Here is a 22,893-nt window from a genome sequence, read left to right as displayed (position 1 = left end):
GCTTTGGCAGCCAGGGGTTCGCCAGTTCGGATCCCAGGCACAGACTTATGCACCACTTATCAAGCCATGCTGTGGCAGGTGTCCCACATATAAAATAGAGGAAGATGGGCACAGATGTTCGTTCAGGGCCAACATTCCTCAGCAAAAAGAGGAAGATTGGCGCCAGATGTTAGCTCAGGGCTAACCTTCCTCAAAAAAAAATTAATTAAAAATAGAACTATCATATGATCCAGGAATTCCACTTCTGGGTATTTATTCAAAGAAAAACGAAAACACTAATTTGAAAAGATATATGCACTCCCATGTTCACTGCAGCATTATTTACAACAGCCAAGATATGGAAATAACTTAAATGTCCATCGACAGATGGATAAACAAATGTTGTGTGTGTATATATATATATATGATGGAATATTTTTCAGCCATAAAAAAGAATGAAATCTTGTCATTTGCAACAGGCATTACGATAAATGAAACCAGTCAGATAGAGAAAGACAAATACCATACAATCTCACCTATATGTGGAACCTAAGAAAAACCGAACCCAAGCTCATAGATACAGAGAACTGATTGCCAGTGGGCAAAATGGGTAAAGGGAGTTAAAAGGTACAAACTTCAAGTTATAAAACAATTAAGTTTTGGAGACATAATATACAGCATGGCAACTACAGTCTAATATTGTATTGCATATCTGAAAGTTGCCAAGACAGTAAATCTTAAAAGTCCTCATGACAAGAAAAAAAATTTTGTAACTATATGGTGATGTTAACTTAAAAAAAACACAACACATATAGTATGCTATTATTGACAAAGTTTTAAAACTATATACAAGACAGTATTATATGTCAGTGCTCCCCAACTTTTTTATATTATGGCACACACAAAATGGTAATATTTGTATGGTACACTGGGCTAAATGAACAAGGCAAGTCATAATGTTTCCTGTTCCAAAGACTGAGAGGATCAACATCTTGGGACACTTATAAATCATTCACAGTACTCCAGCTGAAAAGTTCAGCTATGTACTGTTTAGGAATCTGTGGACATATAGTAAAAGTAAAAATGAAATGTATTGAAATAATCATCAAATTTAGGATAATGGGTACTTTTGAGGGGAGGAAAAGATGCATTAAAGGAAGAGTACACAGGGGCTTTCAACTGTATTGTAATATTTTTTCTTAAATTTGGTGGTAAAAACATAGGTGCTTACTGTATTACTTTTATATATAATTTATACATAAATTATTTAAGTAAAAAAAGAAAAGAATGGGAAGCAAAGTGAATTTAGCAAATGTAAGCTACTTTTTCAGGCTTAGTCTAGCAAGAGAGATGAAAGCCACAGTAGCTAGTGGGGAAAAGAGGCTGCTGGGACAAAGAATTTTCTTTTTTAAGGTTACAGAAAAGGAGCCAATAGAGAGGGATAGGCTCTGGACTCAAAGGATGGGGGTAACTAATGGAATACTGTCCCCAAAGAGGTAGGAAGTGATGGGATCTAAGGACAGGTAGAGATATTAGCATTAAATAAGAAAACAGTCACCTCTTTCTTGGACGCACCTGGATAAGTTAGGTTTTTGTTTTGCGCTGCTTTGCTTTTATAGAGAGAACAATAAGTTGACTTTTGAAGTAGAAGGAAAGGTCAGTGCCCGATAATAAGAGAAATATACTAAATAAGGGATTTAAAAAATTGGTACAAATTTAAAATAATACAGTTGATATACAATAAGAGGATAAAATAAAAATTCAGTTCGGGTAGATATATTTGTGGAGAACTGTCTGAGGCTATGCAATCCACCATTTTTTTCTGGACAAATGGTTTTCAAAATGTGCTCAAGGTTCATCATTCTGCAGAGGTGCCACAGAGACTCAGAAAAACGAGAGAGGGAGAGAGCTGAGTTAGTAGCACTCTAGGTACATCACCCCACTTCAACTCCACTTTTTTTCTGTTATGAATGGGGCTTCCTGATAAGATTTCATTTGAAGAAGGGTTGGTTCTACAACTAAATCACAAGTCTGAAATTTAACCCTAGAGTAAGCCAGACCAGCAGGCCCCAAACCAAATAATTTTGGCTCCTTATGGAAATGCACTTAAATATTAGACAGTTGGCTCAAACTGAGGGACATTATTTAAAAAGCGGGATTGAAACCACTGTTGTATTTATAGTAAAGATATTGCTGAGGATGTTAATCAATAATGTCCTCTTCATAAGGGCTCAAGAGATAAATATCTCTTTCTGATCTTGATACCAGGCATCCCATGTGCAATTAGTTTGTCTTTACCCTAGAGACCCTGTAAATCAGGACACTGATCTTGTTTTCCAATATGAATTTGCTTCTAGAAAACCTAGTGCCAAATTTGCAGCCCAAATCTAGCAAAAGTACAGGACTACAGAAAATTTATTTCCTTTAAAATCTCTCTCCTAGTTTCAACATATACCTCCAACAATTGTTTACCCTCCACCTGAATTTTCTCAAGACCACTCAAACCACCATCCAGCCCCCACAAGACATACAAAGCAGTTTGGCTGCTACCGGTAAGGGGGTGGGAAGTAGGTGCAGAAACACTAAGAAAGCGCCAGCCCTGAGGCCCAGGTGCTGAAGGCTGGTCTAAGACTGAGGCTAAAAAAGACCTCAGAACCACCCCTTAGCACAAACATGCGACTAAAAGCTAAAGAAATATGACAACCACATGTAATACTTGACCCTAAACTGGATTCTGTACTGAGAAGGGAAAATATTATGATGAACATTACTAGGCTAAATGATAAAATTGAAATGTTCCATTAAAATATGGAAAATTTAAATAAGAATATAAACTGACAAAATCCAAATATGGAATATAACTGTTCCTCAGTTATGTAAGAGAATATTTCCATTCTGAGGAAATACACACTGAAGTATTTAGGGGTCATGTTGCTACTGTCAAACAGTTTTTAAAAAATTTGTGTATCTATGTGTCTACACACATGCACACTGTACTATTTTTAATTTTCAACTTTTTGTAAGTTTTAAATTATTTCCAAATAAAAGTTAACTAAAGAGTGACGTCAGTGACATGGCGGAGTGAGCTTGCCCTGGACTCTCTCCCCTCCAAATTACAATCAAAAGGAGCAATTGCTTTTCAACCAAAAACTCCTAATAACACAGACATCGTCAGAGACCCACAGCAGCCAAAAGACGGAGGGTGGAGAGGCTGAAGCGCCCTTGGAGGAGCTGCAATGGGGTAAGAGAGAACTTCACTCCCTCCCGTAGAGACTGGGATCGCTACCGCGGGTGAGGGAAGGAGCAGAGGAGGGGCCGCGCATCCGCAGGATCATCCAGGACTCCCACAGACCATGCAGCGGAAGCCCTCTAACGGGGGAAAGCTTTCACATGGGGGGACGCCAACAAGCCAGGGCCCCAGGAAATCAGACAGTGACAGCTGAACGGAATCCCAGTCTGCACGTGAGAAAAAGTGGCCCTGCTCCCCCAACCTGCGCACCCGCCATCGCGGCTGAAGGCAGAGAGCTCAGAACGTGTGGTTCTCGACCCTCATCTAGTGGCAAAAGGCTGTAACTGCAATCGAATAATAGCATTATGTGCAAAAACCGCTCCTCTACCATCCAGGAATTTATAAAAGCTCCAGACCACAAGGAAAACAATGAAAACACACAAGTATGTCCTGAGGACTTGGAAATAGGTAAACTAAGTGAAAATGAATTCAGAATAGCTATCATCAAAGACCCAATGAGGTAAAGGCAAATATACAGAAACAAGTCAACGAGTTCTGGAGTTACTTCACAAAAGAGATTGAAACTATAAAAAAGAACGAATCAGAAATACTAGAGATGAAAAATACAATGGATCAGATAAAACAAAATACAGATTCCCCAAATGCCCATGTAGACACCGTAGAGGAGGAAATTGGCATAACCGAAGACAGACAGGCTGAATGGCTCCAGACAGAGGAAGAAAGAGAACTAAGAATTAAAAACACTGAAAAAAATCTCTGAGAATTAGCAGATTCAATGAGAAAATACAACTTAAGAATCATCGGAATTCCTGAGTGCGTGGAAAAGGAAAATGGAGCAGAAAGCGTGCTCAACGAAATAATAGAAGAGAACTTCCCAAATCTAGGGATTGAGAGAGGAATGTGTGTGGAGGAAGCTTTCAGCTCTCCTAGACTTGTCAATGTAAAAAGACCTACTGCAAGGCATACAGTAGTAAAAATGGCAAAAATGAATGACAAAGAAAGAATACTCAGGGCAGCAAGGCAGAATAAGCCACAAAGGAACGCCATCAGACTTTCAGCAGATTTCTCTACAAAAACCTTACAAGGTAGGAGAGATTGGAGTGACATATTCAAAACTTTAAAGGATAAAAATCTTCAGCCAAGAACACTCTATCCAGCAAAAATATCCTTCAGATATGAGGGAGAAATTACATCTTTTCTAGACAAACAAAAGCTAAGGGACTTTGTAGTCACAAGACTTCCACTACAAGAAATCCTCAAGAAGGCTCTCATACCTGAAAAAAGAAAAAAAGGGAGTACGGGGTCACAAAACTCACAGTAGGGAGACAAATAGAATCTGAATAGGATAGCAAATATTCAACTATAGCATTAGGATAAAAGGAAGGAAATCATCAAAGCCAAGACAGTCTTATCACTCTAACCACAAACTCACAACACAAATTGGAGTAAGAAATGAAAATAATAATTTAGTAGGGGAGGAGGAAAGGGATTGAATCAGTCTAAGCTAAGCAAGTAAGAGACCAACAGGAAATGGACTATGTTATACACGAAGGTCTGAATACAAACTTAAGGGTGGCCACTGAACTAAAAAACAAACACAGACACAAAACATAAATAAGGAATAATCTAAGAAACCCAGCATAAGATATTGCAGAAGTCAATAGGTAGGACGAAACACACAGGACAAGAAACAAAGGAAACACAGGAAAACTGGAAAATGAGCAACAGAATAACAGCATTAAGCCCTCATGCATCAATGCTCACCCTCAATGTAAATGGATTGAACTCTCCAATAAAAAGACACAGGGTGGCAAAATGGATTAAAGAACAAGATCCAACAATTTGTTGCCTCCAGGAAACACACCTCAGCTCCAAGGACAAACACAGGCTCAGAGTGAAGGGGTGGAAGACAATACTCCAAGCTAATACCAAACAAAAGAAAGCAGGTGGTGCAATACTTATATCAGACAAAACAGACTTCAAGATAAGACAGGTAAAGAGAGACACAGAGGGCCAATATATAATGATCAAAGGGACACTTCATCAAGAAGAAATAACGCTTCTAAATATCTATGCACCCAACACAGGAGCACCAAAGTTCATTAAGCAACTATTAACAAACCTGAAAGAAGATAGCAAAAATAACACAATAATAGTAGGGGAGCTCAACACTCCACTCACATCAATGGACAGATCATCCAGACAGAAAATCAACAAAGAAACAGTGGAGTTAAACGAAAAGCTAAAAGAGTTGGACTTAACACACATATACAGAACACTCCATCCAAAAACAGCAGAATACACATTCTTCTCCAGTGCACATGGAACATTCTCAAGGATAGACCATATGCTGGGAAACAAGGCAAGCCTCTACAAATTTTAAAAAATTGAAATAATAACAAGCATCTTCTCTAATCATAATGCTATGATGCTAGAAATTAATTACAAGAAAAAAGCTGAGAAAGGCATAAAGATGTGGAGACTAAGCAATAGGCTATTGAAAAAGCAATGGATCATTGAAGAAATTAAAGAAGAAATCAAAAAATACTTGGAGACAAATGAAAATGAGTACGTGTCGTACCAACTCATATGGGATAGAGCAAAAGCTGTATTAAGAGGAAAATTCATCACAATACAAGCACATCTTAACAAACAAGAAAAATCCCAAATAAGCAACCTTAAACTACACCTAACTGAACTAGAGAAAGAAGAACAAACAAAGCCGAAAGTTAGCAGAAGGTGAGAAATAGTAAAAATCAGAGCAGAAATAAATGCTATTGAAACAAGAAAGGTAGTAGAAAGGATCAATGAAACAAAGAGCTGGTTCTTTGAGAAGATAAACAAAATTGACAAACCCCTAGCCAGACTTACAAAGAAAAAAAGGAAGAACGCTCAAATAAACAGAATCAGAAATGAAACAGGAGAAATAACAACAGACTCTGCAGAAATATGACGGATTATAAGACAACACTATGAAAAACTATATGCCAACAAAATGGCTAACCTAGAGGAAATGGATAAATTCTTGGACTACAATCTCTCAAAGTTTAGTCAAGAAGAAGCAAACAATTTGAACAGACCAATCACAAGTAAAGAGACTGAAACAGCAATCAAAAGCATCCCAAAGAATGAAACCCTAGGAGCAGATGGCTTTCCTGGGGAATTCTACCAAACTTTCAGAGAGGATTTAATACCTATCCTTTTCAAGCTGTTCCAAAACATTAGCGAGGATGGAACACTTCCTAACACATTCTACAAGGCCAACGTCACACTGATACCAAAGCCTGACAAGGACAGCACAAAAAAGGAGAACTATAGGCTGATATTGCTGATGAACATAGATGCAAAAATTCTCAACAAAATTTTGGCAACCTGAATTCAGCAATTCATCAAAAGGATCCTACATCATGATTAAGTGGGATTCATACCAGGGACACAGGGATGGTTCAACATCCGCAAATCAAACAATGTGATCCACCACATCAACAAACTGAGGAATAAAAACCACAAGATCATCTCAATAGATGCAGAGAAAGCATTTGACAAGATCCAACCAACATTTATGATAAAAACTCTGAATAAAATGGGGACAGAAGGGAACTACCTCAACATAATAAAGGCCAGATATGGCAAACCCAAGCGAACATCATACTCAATGGGCAAAAACTCTCCATCCCCCTGAAAACAGGAACAAGATGAGGATGCCCTCTATCACCACTCTTATTCAACATAGTACTGGAGGTTTTGGCAAGAGCAATTAGGCAAGAAAAAGGAATAAAAGGAATTCAAATAGGGAGGGAAGAAGTGAAAGTTTCCCTGTTTGCAGACAACATGATCTCATATATAGAAAACCCCAAAGAATCCATTGGAAAACTCTTAGATGTAATCAACAACTACAGCAAAGTTGCAGGGTACAAAATCAATTTGCAAAAATCAGTAGCATTTCTATACTCTAATAACAAACTAACAGAAAAAGAACTCAAGAACACAATACCATTCACAATCGCAACAAAAAGAATAAAATACCTGGGGTTGAACTTAACTAAGGAAGTAGAAGACCTATACAACGAAAATTACATGGCTTTTCTGAAAGAAATAGATGACGGCATAAAGAGATGGAAAGATATTCCATGCACATGGACTGGAAGAATAAACATTGTTAAAATGTCCATTCTACCTAAAGCAATCTACAGATTCAATGACATCCTAATCAGAATCCCAATAACATTCTTTACAGAAATAGAACAAAGAATCCTAAAATTCATATGAGGCAACAAAAGACCCCGAATTGCTAAAGCAATCCTGAGAAAAAAGAACACAGCCGGAGGCACCAGAATCCCTGACTTCAAAACATACTACAAAGCTATAGTGATCAAAACAGCATGGTACTGGTACAAAAACAGGTGCACAGATCAATGGAACAGAATTGAAAGCCCAGAAATAAAACCACACATCTATGGACAGCTAATCTTTGACAAAGGAGCTGACAGCATACAATGGAGAAAAGAAAGTCTTTTCAACAAATGGTGCTGGGAAAACTGGAAAGCCACATGTCAAAGAATGAAAACTGACCATTCTTCTTCACCATTCACCAAAATAAACTCAAAATGGATCAAAGACCTAAAGGTGAGACCTGAAACCCTAAGGCTTCTAGAAGAAAATGTAGGCAGTACACTCTTTGACATCAGTATTAAAAGGATCTTCTCAGACACCATGTCTTCTCAGACAAGGGAAACAATAGAAAGAATAAACGAATAGGACTTCATCAGACTAAAGAGCTTCTTCAAGGCAAAGGAAATCAGGATTGAAACAAGAAAACAACCCACTAACTGGGAAAAATATTTGCAAGTCATACATCCGACAAAGGGTTAACGTGCATAATATATAAAGAACTCACACAACTCAACAACAAAAAAATCAAACAACCTGATCAAAAAATGGGCAGGGCATGCATGGACCTTGAGGGTATTCTGTTAAGTGAAATAAGCCACGTAGAGAAAGACGAACTCTGTATGACTCCACTCATAGGTGGAAGTTAACATTTAGGCAAAGAGAACTGGTTGGTGGTTACCAGGGGAAAGGGGGTTGAGGGGAGGGCACAAAGGGTGAAGGGTGCACCTACAACATGACTAACAATAAAGGACAACTGAAATTTCACAAGGTTGTAAACTATCATAATCTTAATAATTAAAAAAAAACGGGCAGGAGACATGAACAGACATTTCTCCAAAGAAGATATATGGATGGCCAACAGGCACATGAAAAGATGCTCATCATCGCTGTGCATCAGGGAAATGCAAATCAAAACTACACTAAGATATCACCTTACACCCATTAGAAGGACAAAAATAACTAAAACAAACAGTAACAAATGTTGGAGAGGTTGTGGAGAAAAAGGAACCCTCATCCACTGCTGGTGGGAATGCAAAGTGGTGCAGCCACTACAGAAAACAGTATGGAGATTCCTCAAAAAATTAAAAATAGAACTACCATACGATCCAGCCATCCCACTACTGGGTATCTATCCAAAGAGCTTGAAGTCAGCAATTCCAAAAGTCCCACGCACCCCAATGTTCATTGCAGCATTATTTACAATAGCCAAGATGTGGAAGCAACCTAAGTGCCCATCAACAGACGACTGGATAAAGAAGATGCGGTATATATAAACAATGGAGAGATCCAAGATGGTGCCGTGAGTAGTCCTCTTTGTCTCTCCCCCTTCGAGTCTACAATTATTTGTACACTTATCGCTTGACAAAGGATATCCAGACAGCATCTCAGGACGTCTGAGATACCCACGCGACTATACATCGGAAGGCAGACGGACTTTCCTCTGGGAGGATGTGGAAATAGGTGAAAACTCTCTGACCCCGACCGAGCAGCCTAGTACCCGCAAGTGGCTTTCTTCCAACGGACGCTCCCAGAGGATCTACACACATCTAGGGCAGGAGCGAGGACACAACAGAGGAGCGACCGTGGAAACAGGTGACCAGAACCCTACCTAAACCCCCCGCAATTATTCCTAAACGCAGAGGGAAACTTTGGAGTTGCACACCTGAGCCCGTGGGGAGAGTCTCTCCCCGCCATTGGCGGGGAGACCCCGCCTGGTGTTCATGGCGCCCGGAGGGTCCCAGAGAGAGTCGCTGAGGGTACGGAGGTCTCCCAGCTGCCGTTGCCCGCCCCGTGGGAGTAGGGATTGCCGGAGATCTCGGAGAGGACTGGGGCTGGGGGAAGTTTCAAAGGCTGGCTCTGCGACCCGGAGGGGAAGCGCCGGAGTTCCGCCCGGGCAGCAGACAAAACTCTCTGTCTGCCATTAGCAGAGGGGCCACGCCCAGCATTCACGGCTCCGGGAGAGTCCTGGAGAGAATCCCAGAGGGCGGGGCGACCCCCAGCTGCCGTTGCCCGCCCCGTGGGACTAGGGATAGCCGGAGATCTCGGAGAGGACTGGGGCTGGGGGGAGTTCCAGAGACCCAGCTCCGTAGCCTAGGGGGAAACCCTACAGGCTCACAGCAGCCTTAGGGAAAGCCTCTGCACAGCACCAGTAGAAGGCACCCAGCCGCCAGCCACAAGGCTGGAAGACCCCAGGGCAAAAGCAGCATAGCTAGGTGAACTAACCACAGACTGTAGAAGATGCCAATAGCTCTCCTGCGACCCATAGAGGACAAGTGAGATTTTGTGGGTGCTGATAGCAACGGAGCGACAAATATAAGTGATCCCACCCCTGGCCGCTGGAAAAGCCCATAACACCGTTGCAGACCCCAAGGAAGGAGCACATCTAGGTGGGCTGCAACAGTAGGCACCACCAGCAGCCTGAAGCCCCCCTGTGACGGCCCCCACGGCAGAGGAGGGATTCCAAAGGACCACTGTGGCTACGAGGAGGGGCCCAGGCCCAGTTAGCAACTGCGGACAGGGTTCCTGGTTGGTGCAGTATAAACAGCTGCTCCCCCACCGCAGCAGCTGAAACAAGTGAAAGGAGCAACTAAACTCTATCTCCATGCGGAGGCACAAATCAACAACATCAAGCAATATGAAAAAATACATTAAATCTCCACAACAGAAAGAAAGTAACAAATACACAGAAAACAATCCCAAAGAAAATGAGATATATAACCTAAATGATGATGACTTCAAAACAGCCATCATTAAAATACTCAATGAGTTAAGAGAGAATTCTGACCGACAACTCAACGAGTTCAGGAGCTATGTCACAAAAGAGTTTGATACGATAAAGAAGAACCAAACAGAAATATTGGAAATGAAGAACACAATAGAGGAGATTAAGAAAAATCTAGATGCTCTGAACAGTAGGGCCGATAATATGGAGGAAAGAATTAGCAGTTTGGAAGACGGCAATATAGAATTGCTGCAGGCAGAGGAGGAGAGAGAAGCAAGACTAAAAAGAAATGAAGAAACTCTCCGAGAATTATCAGACACGATTAGGAGATGCAACGTAAGGATTATAGGTATACCAGAGGGAGAAGAGAAGGAGAAAGGGGCAGAAAGCCTATTCAAAGAAATAATGGCTGAGAACTTCCCAAATCTGGTGAGAGAGATGGATCTTCAGGTGACAGAAGCCAACAGATCTCCAAACTTTATCAATGCAAGAAGACCAACTCCACGGCATATAGTAGTGAAGCTAGCAAAAGTCAATGACAAGGAGAAAATACTAAGGACAGCCAGGCAAAAGAAACTAACCTACAAAGGAACCCCCATCAGGCTATCAGCAGATTTCTCAGCAGAAACTTTACAGGCTAGAAGAGAGTGGAATGATATATTCAAAAATCTGAAGGACAAAAATCTACAGCCGAGAATTCTCTACCCAGCGAAAATATCCTTCAAATACGATGGAGAAATAAAAACTTTCCAAGATAAACAAAAATTAAGGGAGTTCATTGCCACAAAACCTCCTCTACAGGAAATCCTCAGGAAAACCCTCATTCCTGAAAAATCCAAAAAAGGAAAGGGGCTACAAAACCAAGAGCAGAGGAGATAAGTAGAAGGACAACAACAGAGAGTAGCAGCTCTACATCAGAACAGATTAAACCATGGGACGAGAAACAAAGGAAATTGAAGAAAACCGGAAAACAAGACTCAAAATGGTAGTGGTAGGCCCCCACATCTCAATAATCACTCTAAATGTAAATGGATTGAACTCCCCAATCAAAAGACACAGAGTGGCAGGATGGATCAAAGAACAAGATCCAACAATATGCTGCCTCCAGGAAACACACCTCAGCCCCAAAGACAAACACAGACTCAGAGTGAAGGGATGGAGAACAATACTCCAAGCTAATAATGAACAAAAGAAAGCAGGTGTCACTATACTAATATCAGACAAGGTAGATTTCAAAGCAAAACAGATAAAGAAAGATAAAGAGGGACAGTATATAATGATAAAAGGGACTCTCCACCAAGAAGACATAACACTTATAAATATATACGCACCCAACACAGGAGCACCAAAATTTGTAAAGCAACTCTTAATAGAACTAAAAGAAGACATCAACAACAATACGATAATAGTAGGGGACCTCAACACACCATTAACACCAATGGACAGAACATCCAGACAGAAAATCAACAAGGAAATAATAGAATTAAATGAAAAATTAGACCAGATGGACTTAATAGATATATATAAACAATGGAATACTACTCAGCCATAAAAAAGAACAAAATCGTCCCATTTGCAACAACATGGATGGACCATGATGGAATTATGTTAAGTGAAATAAGCCAGATAGAGACGGACAATCTCTGTATGACTCCACTCATATGAGGAAGTTAAAAATGTAGACAAAGAGAACAGATTAGTGGCTACCAGGGGAAAGGTGGGGTTGGGGGTGGGCACAAAGGGTGAAGGGGTGCACCTACAACACGACTGGCAGACAATAATGTACAAGTGAAGTTTCACAAGATTGTAACCTATCATGAACACAATAAAAACTAAATTAATATAAAAAAATTAATTAAAAAATAAAGAGGAACAGAAGTCTTTGTTGCAACAGTAAGCTATATAGTAGTGGTTCCCCATCACTCAGTCTAAATTCTTGCAGGGAGCATGAATCCATAAACTTATCAGGAATTGTTAGTTTTGTTTTTTTGTTTTTTGTTTTTCAGGAAGATTAGCCCTGAGCTAACTACTTCAGTCTTCCTCTTTTTTTTTTTTATTTTTTTTTAAAGATTTTATTTTTTCCTTTTTCTCCCCAAAGCCCCCCGGTACATAGTTGTATATTCTTCGTTGTGGGTCCTTCTAGTTGTGGCATGTGGGACGCTGCCTCAGCATGGTCTGATGAGCAGTGCCATGTCTGCGCCCAGGATTCGAACCAACGAAACACTGGGCCGCCTGCAGCGGAGCGCACGAACTTAACCACTCGGCCACGGGGCCAGCCCCTTCAGTCTTCCTCTTTTTGTTGAGGAAGCCTTGCCCTATGCTAACATCCCTGCCCATCTTCCTCTACTTTATATGTGGGATGCCTACCACTGCATAACATGCCAAGCAGTGCCATGTCCGCACCTGGGATCTGAACCAGTGAACCCTGGGCTGCCGAGAAGCGGAACGTGGACACTTAACTGCTGTGCCACCAGGATGGCCCCAGGAATTGTTTTATATATATACATTTAATAATCTTCCATATTTATGTGTAAACTGCTGCAAATGGTAAAAATGTATTTAAAAGTACAACTAAATTCACAGCATCTTTTGGTTATTACGTGTTTTCTCATAAAAGCTGATCATAAAAGTAAAATTATTTTGTGAGGATAACAAAATTTTCCTTTAGATGTTCCCTTACTTGAAGAAATACACAACTTCTTACTATTTATCATCAGACAGAACCACAGTGATGCTTTCCATAGCTATTATAAAATGACAATAAAACATAACACAGGATCTTCAAATAATATAAAGTTAAAGGAAATGTGAACGGAAAAAATCAAGCTTTAAAAGATTCAAGAGGCTTCCATGGTAGAGAACACAGATCTAAATTTAATAAAAGTAAGTGAAAGTACTGTGTTCAGCTTTAAACACAAAGAAACACTGCATTATTACTATACAAGGGAGACATGGTTTAATAGCAGGCAATACAACATGGCGGGAGGAGAAGACAGAGATTTTGGACGTCCCTAAGCGTAATACATGCCAGCAGTGGGATATGGCTGCCAAGAATCTAATGCAATATTAAGTAGCATTAATTAACATATTATTTAGGAAGATAATCCAAATCTGTACTAGTCAGAACACAATGTGAAGTAACGCATTCAATTCCGGGCCTCAGGACTCCTGCTTATGGCCCTGAGGGAATAGCTTGTATCAGACTAACTCTCCTGTGGAGAAACACTAGGAAATCTGGTTAAAATACAGACAGCAACTGTTTAAATACATTTGAGATCAACCAGGACAGGCAGCATTTGAGAAGCCAGAATTCTGCAGGGAAGGGAAGCACAATAAGATGAGCCCACCATGTACCTCAACTTTTTCCCCTGGGGTATTTGTGAATTTCCCACAAGGGGAATAAAAGCCAATTAGAAAGCAGCCATTTTGGATGGAAACATGCAATCATATTAGTTAAGGAAACACACGGAAGACAGTATTTGTGCCTGCCACATCAGCTGGAAAATAAGAAAAATTTCCAGAGGGAGAACGACAAACTGCATATATCTTCTGCTTAAACCTCTGGCTGATCCCTGTACTTGATGTGTGTGAGGCTGCCTCTAAGACGCCTGGCTAGGACTAAAAGGGAAGACATAGCTTGGAGTTTGAGCTCAGCTAAGTTAACTGCTTACTAAAACAAAAAATTAATATTCTTAATTGAAATATAACAGAATCCATAATCTCTACAGATATTATTCAATATCTATAATATAATCCAAAGCACTAGGCCAGTGATTCTCAAAATATGGTTTGCACATCACTAGAAGCCCCAGGACCCTTCTAGGGATCTACAAGGTAAAAACTATTTTCACAGTAATACTAAAACGTTATTTGCCCTTTTCTCTCTTATTCTATCACAATTGTATAGTGGAGTTTTCCAGTAACTACATGACTGTTGAGGAAATCATACTCTGATAAATTACTAGAATGTACGCATCTGTATTTTTGTGTTTCCTAGAAATTTTTTAAGGTAGTGGGTTTTAAGTATAAATATGTATGTTTAGAGAGATTAACTCAGTTTGTTCTCAGTACAGTATAGTAGTTTGTGCTCTTACTGTTATAACTGTTATAAGACCTGTAACCTCATTATCATTCAATAAATTGATATTGAAATCCCAAAGATTTCCTTGTGCCAAAAAGAAAACACTACAAAAAGTACACTTTGTTGTCTGGTATGGCAATAACACTTAAAAATTTTTGAAAACTTTTATACATTTCAAAATTTACCTAAAACTATTATTTTAGATTTTGCTAATATTTATACTAAACTACAGAAGTCTTACTTTCTCAACCCAGAGCTGCAACGTCTACATCTACAAATGCTGAAAAAGATGAAACTGATGAGTTCTCTAATTTATAGAAAAGAGCAATCTATTCTAAAAAATATTGAGAAAAATTAAAAATAAGTGAAAACATGATGAAAGTTATCTTTCTCTTGGCTTTACAGATGTTAATCTACATCACTGTATCTTATGCAATGGAAACGATAGCCATTTTGAAAATGAGAAAAATTGAACATTTTATTTTTAAACATAGATGTGATGAAGGTTAAAAGCCAAAAATTGTTTATTGTAAGCTTTTCAAATCAGAAAGGAAAAAGTCACTGCAGCATCTTATGGGTTATCATATTTCATTGGCTAAAGAAGCACAGTTGCTGAAAGACTAATAAAGATGACATTGCTGAATGACTGCTCGATGAAAAATCAGTAAAAGAAACTAAGGCACTGCCACATTCCAAAGACACAGTAACTTGCTGAATAAAAACTTAATTGTAAACATGAATACTAAGTTAATTTATCCGCAAAATTGTACTTTTGCCTAAAAAACCTATATAGTTGGGCTTTGTGTTTTAGTTGTATTTGCCCAGTATCAATACCAACTAATCATCAAAGAATTCCTTTATTTGAATGCTTGGCAACAAACAAAAGTGGTGCTGAAATACTCAAAGTGTTAAATAATTTTTTTGAATCTCATGATGTAGCCTGGAAAAACTGTATTGACTTTTGCATGGATAATGTAAAAACAATAGTAGATAAAAATATTGCTGCCTTAGCATTAATCAAGACAGTTGCACCAAACTGTACTAGCTGTCACTGCATTCTCATTACCACACACTCACAGTGCAAAAAAAGAAAAAAAGAAAAAGCTGATTTCACTTAAGAATATCCTTGATGAAGCAATAAAAATTATTAGTTTTATTAAATCTTGACCTTTGATTGCACACCTTTTTAGTATTCTGTGACAAACTGTAAAGTATGCATAAAGTACTTCCACTGCATACCAAACCACAATGAATATCTTGAAGAAAATCACTTGGACAACGGTTTCCGTTATAAGTTGAACCAATCACTTTTTTCATGGAACACCATTTTTACTTCAAAGAACAACTGACAGATATTTGGGTCTTTTGGCAGATGTTTTATTCAAAATGAATGAAATGAGTTTATCAATTCTGAGGAAAAAACTGAAAGTTTTTGTTTCCAAGGACAAAATCTGAGCTTTTAAATGATAATTAGAATTCCAAAAAACTTGTATCCATGAATATAAGCTTTAAAGACTCTTCTAACAAGATGAGTGGTGATATTAATAGATGTGATTTTTTGATATTGATAAAATATGTCAACATTTGGAAGATCTGCAAAACTCAGTACACCATTATTTTCTAAATAAATAATGCACGATGTTACAAGATAGTAAAAGATCTATTCAAAGTGCAATACAGAGCAAGTGATTTTAACTTAAGAGTATAAAAAGTTCATTGATACTGTTTCAGATTCCACACTGCAAATAACTGTTAAGAAATTACTACTTATCAAGTTTTGCTGTAGTGTAAAAGAAGAATATCCTCGATTTTCTGAAAAGGCTATTAAAATTCTCCTTTCTTTTCCAATGACACATATTGTGATGCTGGATTTTCTTCATTTACTTCAATCAAACCAATATAAAACAACATACGGGAAGCAGAAATGAAGGTTTAGCCATTTTCTATTAAGCCAGATATGAAACCAAAAATGTAAAATAATATTACTATTCTCATTGAACTTCTTTTTGTTTTGGAAGATAATATAAATAACATTTTAATGAAAACTAAGATAAAGGGTTTTATTATTGTTATTTTCAAATGAATAAATATTTTTAATTTTTCTGTTTGAATTTCTAATACAATAATTATCAACAGACGACCCACATAAACAAAAGTTCTTTGAAAGCCCTCAATAATTTTTAAAAGTAAGGAGTCCTAAGACAAAAAAATTGAGAACCATCATACTACACTCACAAAGAAACAGGAAAATAAGAAAATACAACCTTGAAATAACCCACATTTTGGAATTAGTACATAAGGATTTAAAAGTGGCTATTGTAAGTAGGGTCAAGGATGCAAAGGAAAAGATATCTGCAATGACCGAAAAGATAAAAAAAACTCAGCAGAGAAAAGAAAACTATAAAAAAAACCAAAGGCAAATCTAGAACTGAAAAATACAAAATCTTAAATAAGGAATTCCCTAGATGGGTTTAACAACATAGTTGAAATTATAGAAGAATCAGTGACCTTGAAGGTAGACCAATAGAAATTATCCAACATAAAGAACAGATGGGAAAAAAAGATGAAAAAGAATGAACAGAACTTCAGTAATCTGTGGAAGAATATAAAGATATCTAAAATATGTGTAACTAGAATCCTGGAATAAAAGTAGAGAAAAAAAATATGGCATAATGTTCTATAAATGTGAGGTCAACAGGCCAAATCCAGACTGCTATCTATTTTTGTATATAAAGTTTTACTGTAATACAGCAAAGCTCCAATGAGCCATGCTCATTCATTTACTTGTTTGTCTGTGGTTGCTTTTGCTCTATACAGAAGAGTTAAGTAGCTACAACACAGATTCTATGGCCCATAAAACCAAAAATATTTGCTATCTGACTCTACAAAGCTTGCAGACCCCTGGTCTAGACCTTTTATGTCCTTACTGAACTTTTTGGTCTAGTCATTCTATCAATTACAGGGAAAACGTGTTAAAATCTCAAATTATCATTATGGATTTGTCTATTTCTCACTTGAGTTGTCAGTTTTTGCTTGATGTATCCTGAAACTCCGTTTTGCACACTTATACATTCATGATTATTCTGTCTTCCTGATAAATTGATCCTTTTATCATTATGTAACATTCCCTCTGTATCTTTGGCAGTACTCACAGTCATGAAGTCTACTTGATTTGGTATCAATAAAGACACTCCAGGTTTCTTGTGCTTACTGTTTGTATGCTGTATCTTTTTCTATCCTTTCCCTTTCAATGTATATCTTTTTTTATATCTAAAATGTATTTCTTATTCTTTTCTTTTTTTTTTCTTTTTTTTATTCTCCCCAGAGCCCCCCAGTACATAGTTGCATATCCTAGTTGTAGGTCCTTCTGGTTGTGCTATGTGGGATGATGCCTCAGCGTGGCCTGATGAGCGGTGCCATGTCCGCACCCAGGATCTGAACTAGCAAAACCCTGGGCCGCTGAAGCAGAGCGTGCAAACTTAACCACTTGGCCATGGGGCCAGCCCCCAAAATGTATTCCTTATAGGTGACATATACTTGAGTCTTGCTTTTATACATTCTGACAATCTCTGATTTTTTTTTCTTTTTGAGGAAGATTAGCCTTAATATCTACCACCAATCCTCCTCTTTTTGCTCAGGAAAACTGGCCCTGAGTTAACATCTGTCCCCATCTTCTATTCTATATGTGGTACGCCTACCACAGCATGGCTTGATAAGCAGTGCGTAGGTCTGTGCCTGGGATCCGAACCAGCGAATCCCAGGTCACTGAAGCAGAGCGCCACCTCGGTCAGTCTCTTCTTTTTGAGTGGAGCATTAACTTCATTTATATTTTGCTCTGACTGCTTTTAAGAATTTCTTTTTATCATTTGTTAAACAATTTAATTATGATGTGCCTTGTAGTTTCCTTCACGTTTCTATTCTTAGGGTTTGTTGAGTTTCTGAGATCTGTGGGTTTCTAGTTTTCACCAAATTTGGAAATTTTCTGGCCATTATTTCTTCAAATAGTTTTGCTGCTCCAATCACACATACATTAGGCCTCCTCAAGTTGTCCTACAGCTCACCAATGCACTGTCCATTTTTTTCCTGTTTTTTTCTTGTTTTTCTCTGTCTCATTTTGGAGAGTTTCTGCTGCCACATCTTCAAGTTCACTAATCTTTTTTCCTGCAATGTCTACTGGCAGAATATATATTCTTCTCAAGTGCACATGGTATGTTCACCAAGACAGAGCATTTGCTAGGCCATAAAATAAGGCTCAACAAATTTTAAGACAAATATTAAAGAGATGTTCTCCAAAATTAAATTAGAAATCAATAATGGAAAACTATCTAGGAAAAAAACACAAATCTCTAGAAATAAACATTTCTAATTTTCTAAATTAGAAAATATTTTTAAGAAATGATAAAAATACAATATTTCAAAATTTGTGGGATGCAGCTAAAGCAGTGCTTACAGGGAAATGTATACCTCTAATATTTACATTTAAAGACAGGAAAAATACAAAATTAATGAAGTAAAGTTCTACCTTAAGAACAAGGTAAATCCAAAGTAATTACAAGGAAGGAAATTAAGAAGAAAAATCAATAAAAAGAAAACAATGAAAAATATTAACAAAGCTAAAAGTTCATTGTCAGTGTAGCTGCATTGGAAAACAATTTGACATTCCCTCAAAAGGTTAAACACAGACTTACCATATGATCCAGCAATTCCACTCCTAGGTATATATCCAAGAGAAATGAAAATATATGTCCACACAAAAACTTGTAAATGAATGTTCATATCTGCATTATTCATAATAGCCAAAAAGCGAAACAACCCAAACGTATATCAGATGATGGATGGATAAATAAATTGTGGTATATTCATATAATGAAATACTTTTTGGCAATGAAAAGGAATACTATGACATGGACAAACCTTGACAATATTATGCTAAATGAAAAAAGCCACTCATAAAAGACCACATATTATATGACTATATTTACATGAAATGTCCAGAATGGGCAAATCTGTATAAACAGAAAATAGATTGGTAGTTGCCTAGGGCTGGGGAAGTTGAGAAGAAAATAGGTATGCAGTTTCTTTTTGGGGTGATGAAAATGTTCTAAAACTGAGTGAGGTGATGGTTGCACAACTCTGAATATACTAAATGCATTGAATTAAACACTTAATACGGTATATAAATTATATCTAATAAAGCTATTATTGTAAAACATTGGATCATAGAAAAGCTTTTTTAAAAATTTTTTATAAACTTCTGGCTAGACTGATGAAGAGAAGGAGAACAAAAAAGAGAAGACACAAATTACCAATTTCAGAAATTAAAGAGCTACCACTCCAGATCTTACAGACAATAAAAAGAAAATAGGGCAATTTCATAAATAACTTTATCCAATATATTTGACAACTCAGAAGAATTGGACCAATTCCTTGAAACATACCACTTCTGAAACAGACTCAAAAATAAAACAGAAAATATGAATAGCTCTAAATCTATTAAAGAAATTGAGTTAACTGTCAAACACTCCAACAAAGAAAACCCCAGGCCCAGATGGCTTCACTGGTGAATTCTCTCAAACACAAGGGAAAAAAAACATCAATCTTACACAAACTCATTCAGAAAATGGAGCAGGAGGGAACATCATTCAACTCATCTTATAAAGTCAGCATAATGTTGATACCAAAATTAGATAAAGAAGTTTAAAAAAAAAGAAAGAAAATTACAGATTATTTTGATGAAAAAAGATTCACAAATCCTTAACAAATATTAGTCAATCAAAATCAGCAATATATTAAAAGGATAACATACCATGATCAAGTAGGGTTTATCACAGTAATTCAAGGTAGTTTAACATTCAAAAATCAAACAATGTAATTCACCATATTAACAGAATAAAGGAGAGAAACCATATGATCCTTTCAATAGATGCAGAAAAACATTTGACAAAACTCAACAATCATTCATAGTAACAACTCTCAGCAAATTGGGAACAGAAGGGAAGTTCCTCAATTTGATACCATTAAGAAAATAAATAGGAAAACCATAGATTGGGAGAAAATATTTGTAAAACATATATCTGACAAGAAACTCATATCTGGAATATATAAAAAACTATTACAACTCAACAAAAAGATAAGCAATTCAATAAAAAAGAGCCAAAGATATGAACACATGCTTCACAAAGAAGACATCTGAATGGCCAATAACAGAACAGTGTTCACTATCATTAGATGTCAGGGAAATGTAAATTAAAACCACAATAAGGTACCACTACACATGCACCTGAACAGCTAAAACACCAAATGTTGGTGAAAATGAGCAACTGAAACTCAAATACATAGTTGGTAGAAATATAAAATCATACAACTACTTTGGGAGGAAATAATCCAGACAGGGGTGTCAGAGTCCAAGCAAGGTGGACAGGGTATCTATGTAGAAGGGCTGCTCAGTGAAGGGTGTCAGAGCCTGAGTGGGGCAACCTGTGCAGGGTAGGGTATTGGCAGAGCCCAGGTTTTTCACTGCAGGGGAAGGGCATTACAAACAGGGAAAGGGAGAGAACTAGAACTGACCCTGTGGTACTGGACTTGGATTGGGAGTCTCACTGTGAACTCATGGTTTTCAATATATATAGACTGATAGAGAAATAAAGATGTAAATGTGTTTGTATACATACATAAATGTACACAAGCTTTTTTTTTTTCGAGAGGTCCTGGGAAGAGCAACATCCCAATAGCAATGAGCACAATTAACATCCAGATGTTGCCTTCTAAATACCATTCTTCTCTAAAAGGAGCCAGGACTCCTTGGAGAAAAGGCTGATCCCAAGGCTGGTATAGGAAAAGCACAAAATGAGCCTGGAACATCTAAAAAAGGGCTCAAAGAATGGTGGAAACATGTCAAACAGACACAAAAGCCACCCTGAAGGGGTTTCTCACTGGCCAAATGTGGGACAATTTGTATATCAACAATAATAAAAATAACAGATATTCACTCACTGAATAAAACAGGACCCCTAAGTCCCTACTGATATAAATAAATGAATAAACTGAAAGTTTGAATTAGAATATTCACATCATTTCAAAGTATATCTCATAAAACATTTATTAATTACAAAGGAAGAAGTTTGACAGATCTCACCTTAAACAAATGATCAAAGTCAAAATTATCAGTAATAAGACAAAATGAAATTGTGTAGCACCTGATAGGATGAAATATTACTTTTGTGATACTCCTGTCAAAGATGTATAACCTAAATGGAATTGTCAGAAAACATCAGACAAACCTAAATTGAGGCATATTCTATTCTACAAAATAGCTGTCCTATAATCTTCAAAAGTGTCAAAGTCATGAAAGTCAAGGCAAGACAGGAACTGTTTAAGATGGAAGGATTCATGACAACACGTGCAACACGCGATTCTGAAATATATCCTTTTGCTATGAAGGACATTACTGGGACAAGTGGCAAAGCCTGAATGGGTTCTGATGATTAGATAGTGTTAATGTCTTGATTTTAAAGGTTGTACTGTGGTTATGTAGGAGAATGTCCTACATATTTGGGGATGATGGGGCATCATCTCAGCAACTTACTCTCAAGTGGTCCACAAAGATAAAGGTTTTTGCTCTGTACTTGTAAGTTTTCTGTAAACTCGAGGTGGTTTCAAAAAAAGTTTTAACGTCTTAAAGAAAAATACACACACACACACGCAAATACATACATTTATACATGCCCAGGCCTAACTCAGAGTTAAGGAATCAGAATCTCTGGGGATTATATGATTTATGTTAAAGAAAGTCTTCAAAGCATTTAACATATTTAAATTCCTTATGAAAAACAATTCAATAATTCTATCTTCATAACAGTCATGTTAAAGGATGCTGATTGCATGACATTTATTTTCAATACATGTAAAGATGCCACGGGTCATTCCCTGTCATTCTGCTATTCTGCTTAATAACAAGTGCTTCCTTTCAATCAAAATAAATAAAAGTTTGTCTGCCATCTCAGTGCTTATCTCTGGATTTCTTGTGGTATTATTGATTAGGAAGGTTGTAAATGTGATCTTCTGTAAATTCAAGCCTGAAGAAGTGACTCATGGAAACTTGGACAAACAAGACTTCCACAAAAAATACATGTGTGCCACTCCTAATTAAATGCCGTGGAAGGCTTGAGCTCATCTGCTCAATAAATGCTCTCTCATAGCCTGACTAACGTAGTATCACAAGCAAACAGGTTACATCATTTTGTGACTTCATTCATAAACAGTATTAGTACCTATTTTAGGTTTTGAGATCTTATCTTACTTCAAACAAGCTGAATAACACAAAAAGTATTAATCATAAGAGGAAAGACCAATATATTAGATCTCATAAAAATTAAAAATTTCTGCTCATCAAAAGAAAATCAATAGAGATGGGCAAAAATACCCACAGTACATGTATCTGACAAAGAATTTGTATGCAGGTTATATAAA

General features: G+C 37.4%; 1 protein-coding gene across 1 annotated transcript in view; it reads right to left on the bottom strand.

Annotated features, from left to right (window-relative positions):
- ETFA (electron transfer flavoprotein subunit alpha) overlaps positions 1-22,893 on the bottom strand; it is a 76,247-nt gene that overhangs the window by 17,141 nt on the left and 36,213 nt on the right. The window lies entirely within an intron of this gene.

This window comes from Equus quagga, chromosome 2 (genome assembly GCF_021613505.1).
Source record: "Equus quagga isolate Etosha38 chromosome 2, UCLA_HA_Equagga_1.0, whole genome shotgun sequence".
In the NCBI taxonomy this organism is placed as follows: Eukaryota; Metazoa; Chordata; class Mammalia; order Perissodactyla; family Equidae; genus Equus; species Equus quagga.
The sequence above is the reverse complement of the archived record's forward strand: the minus strand, read 5'-3'. Positions and strand labels throughout refer to the sequence as shown.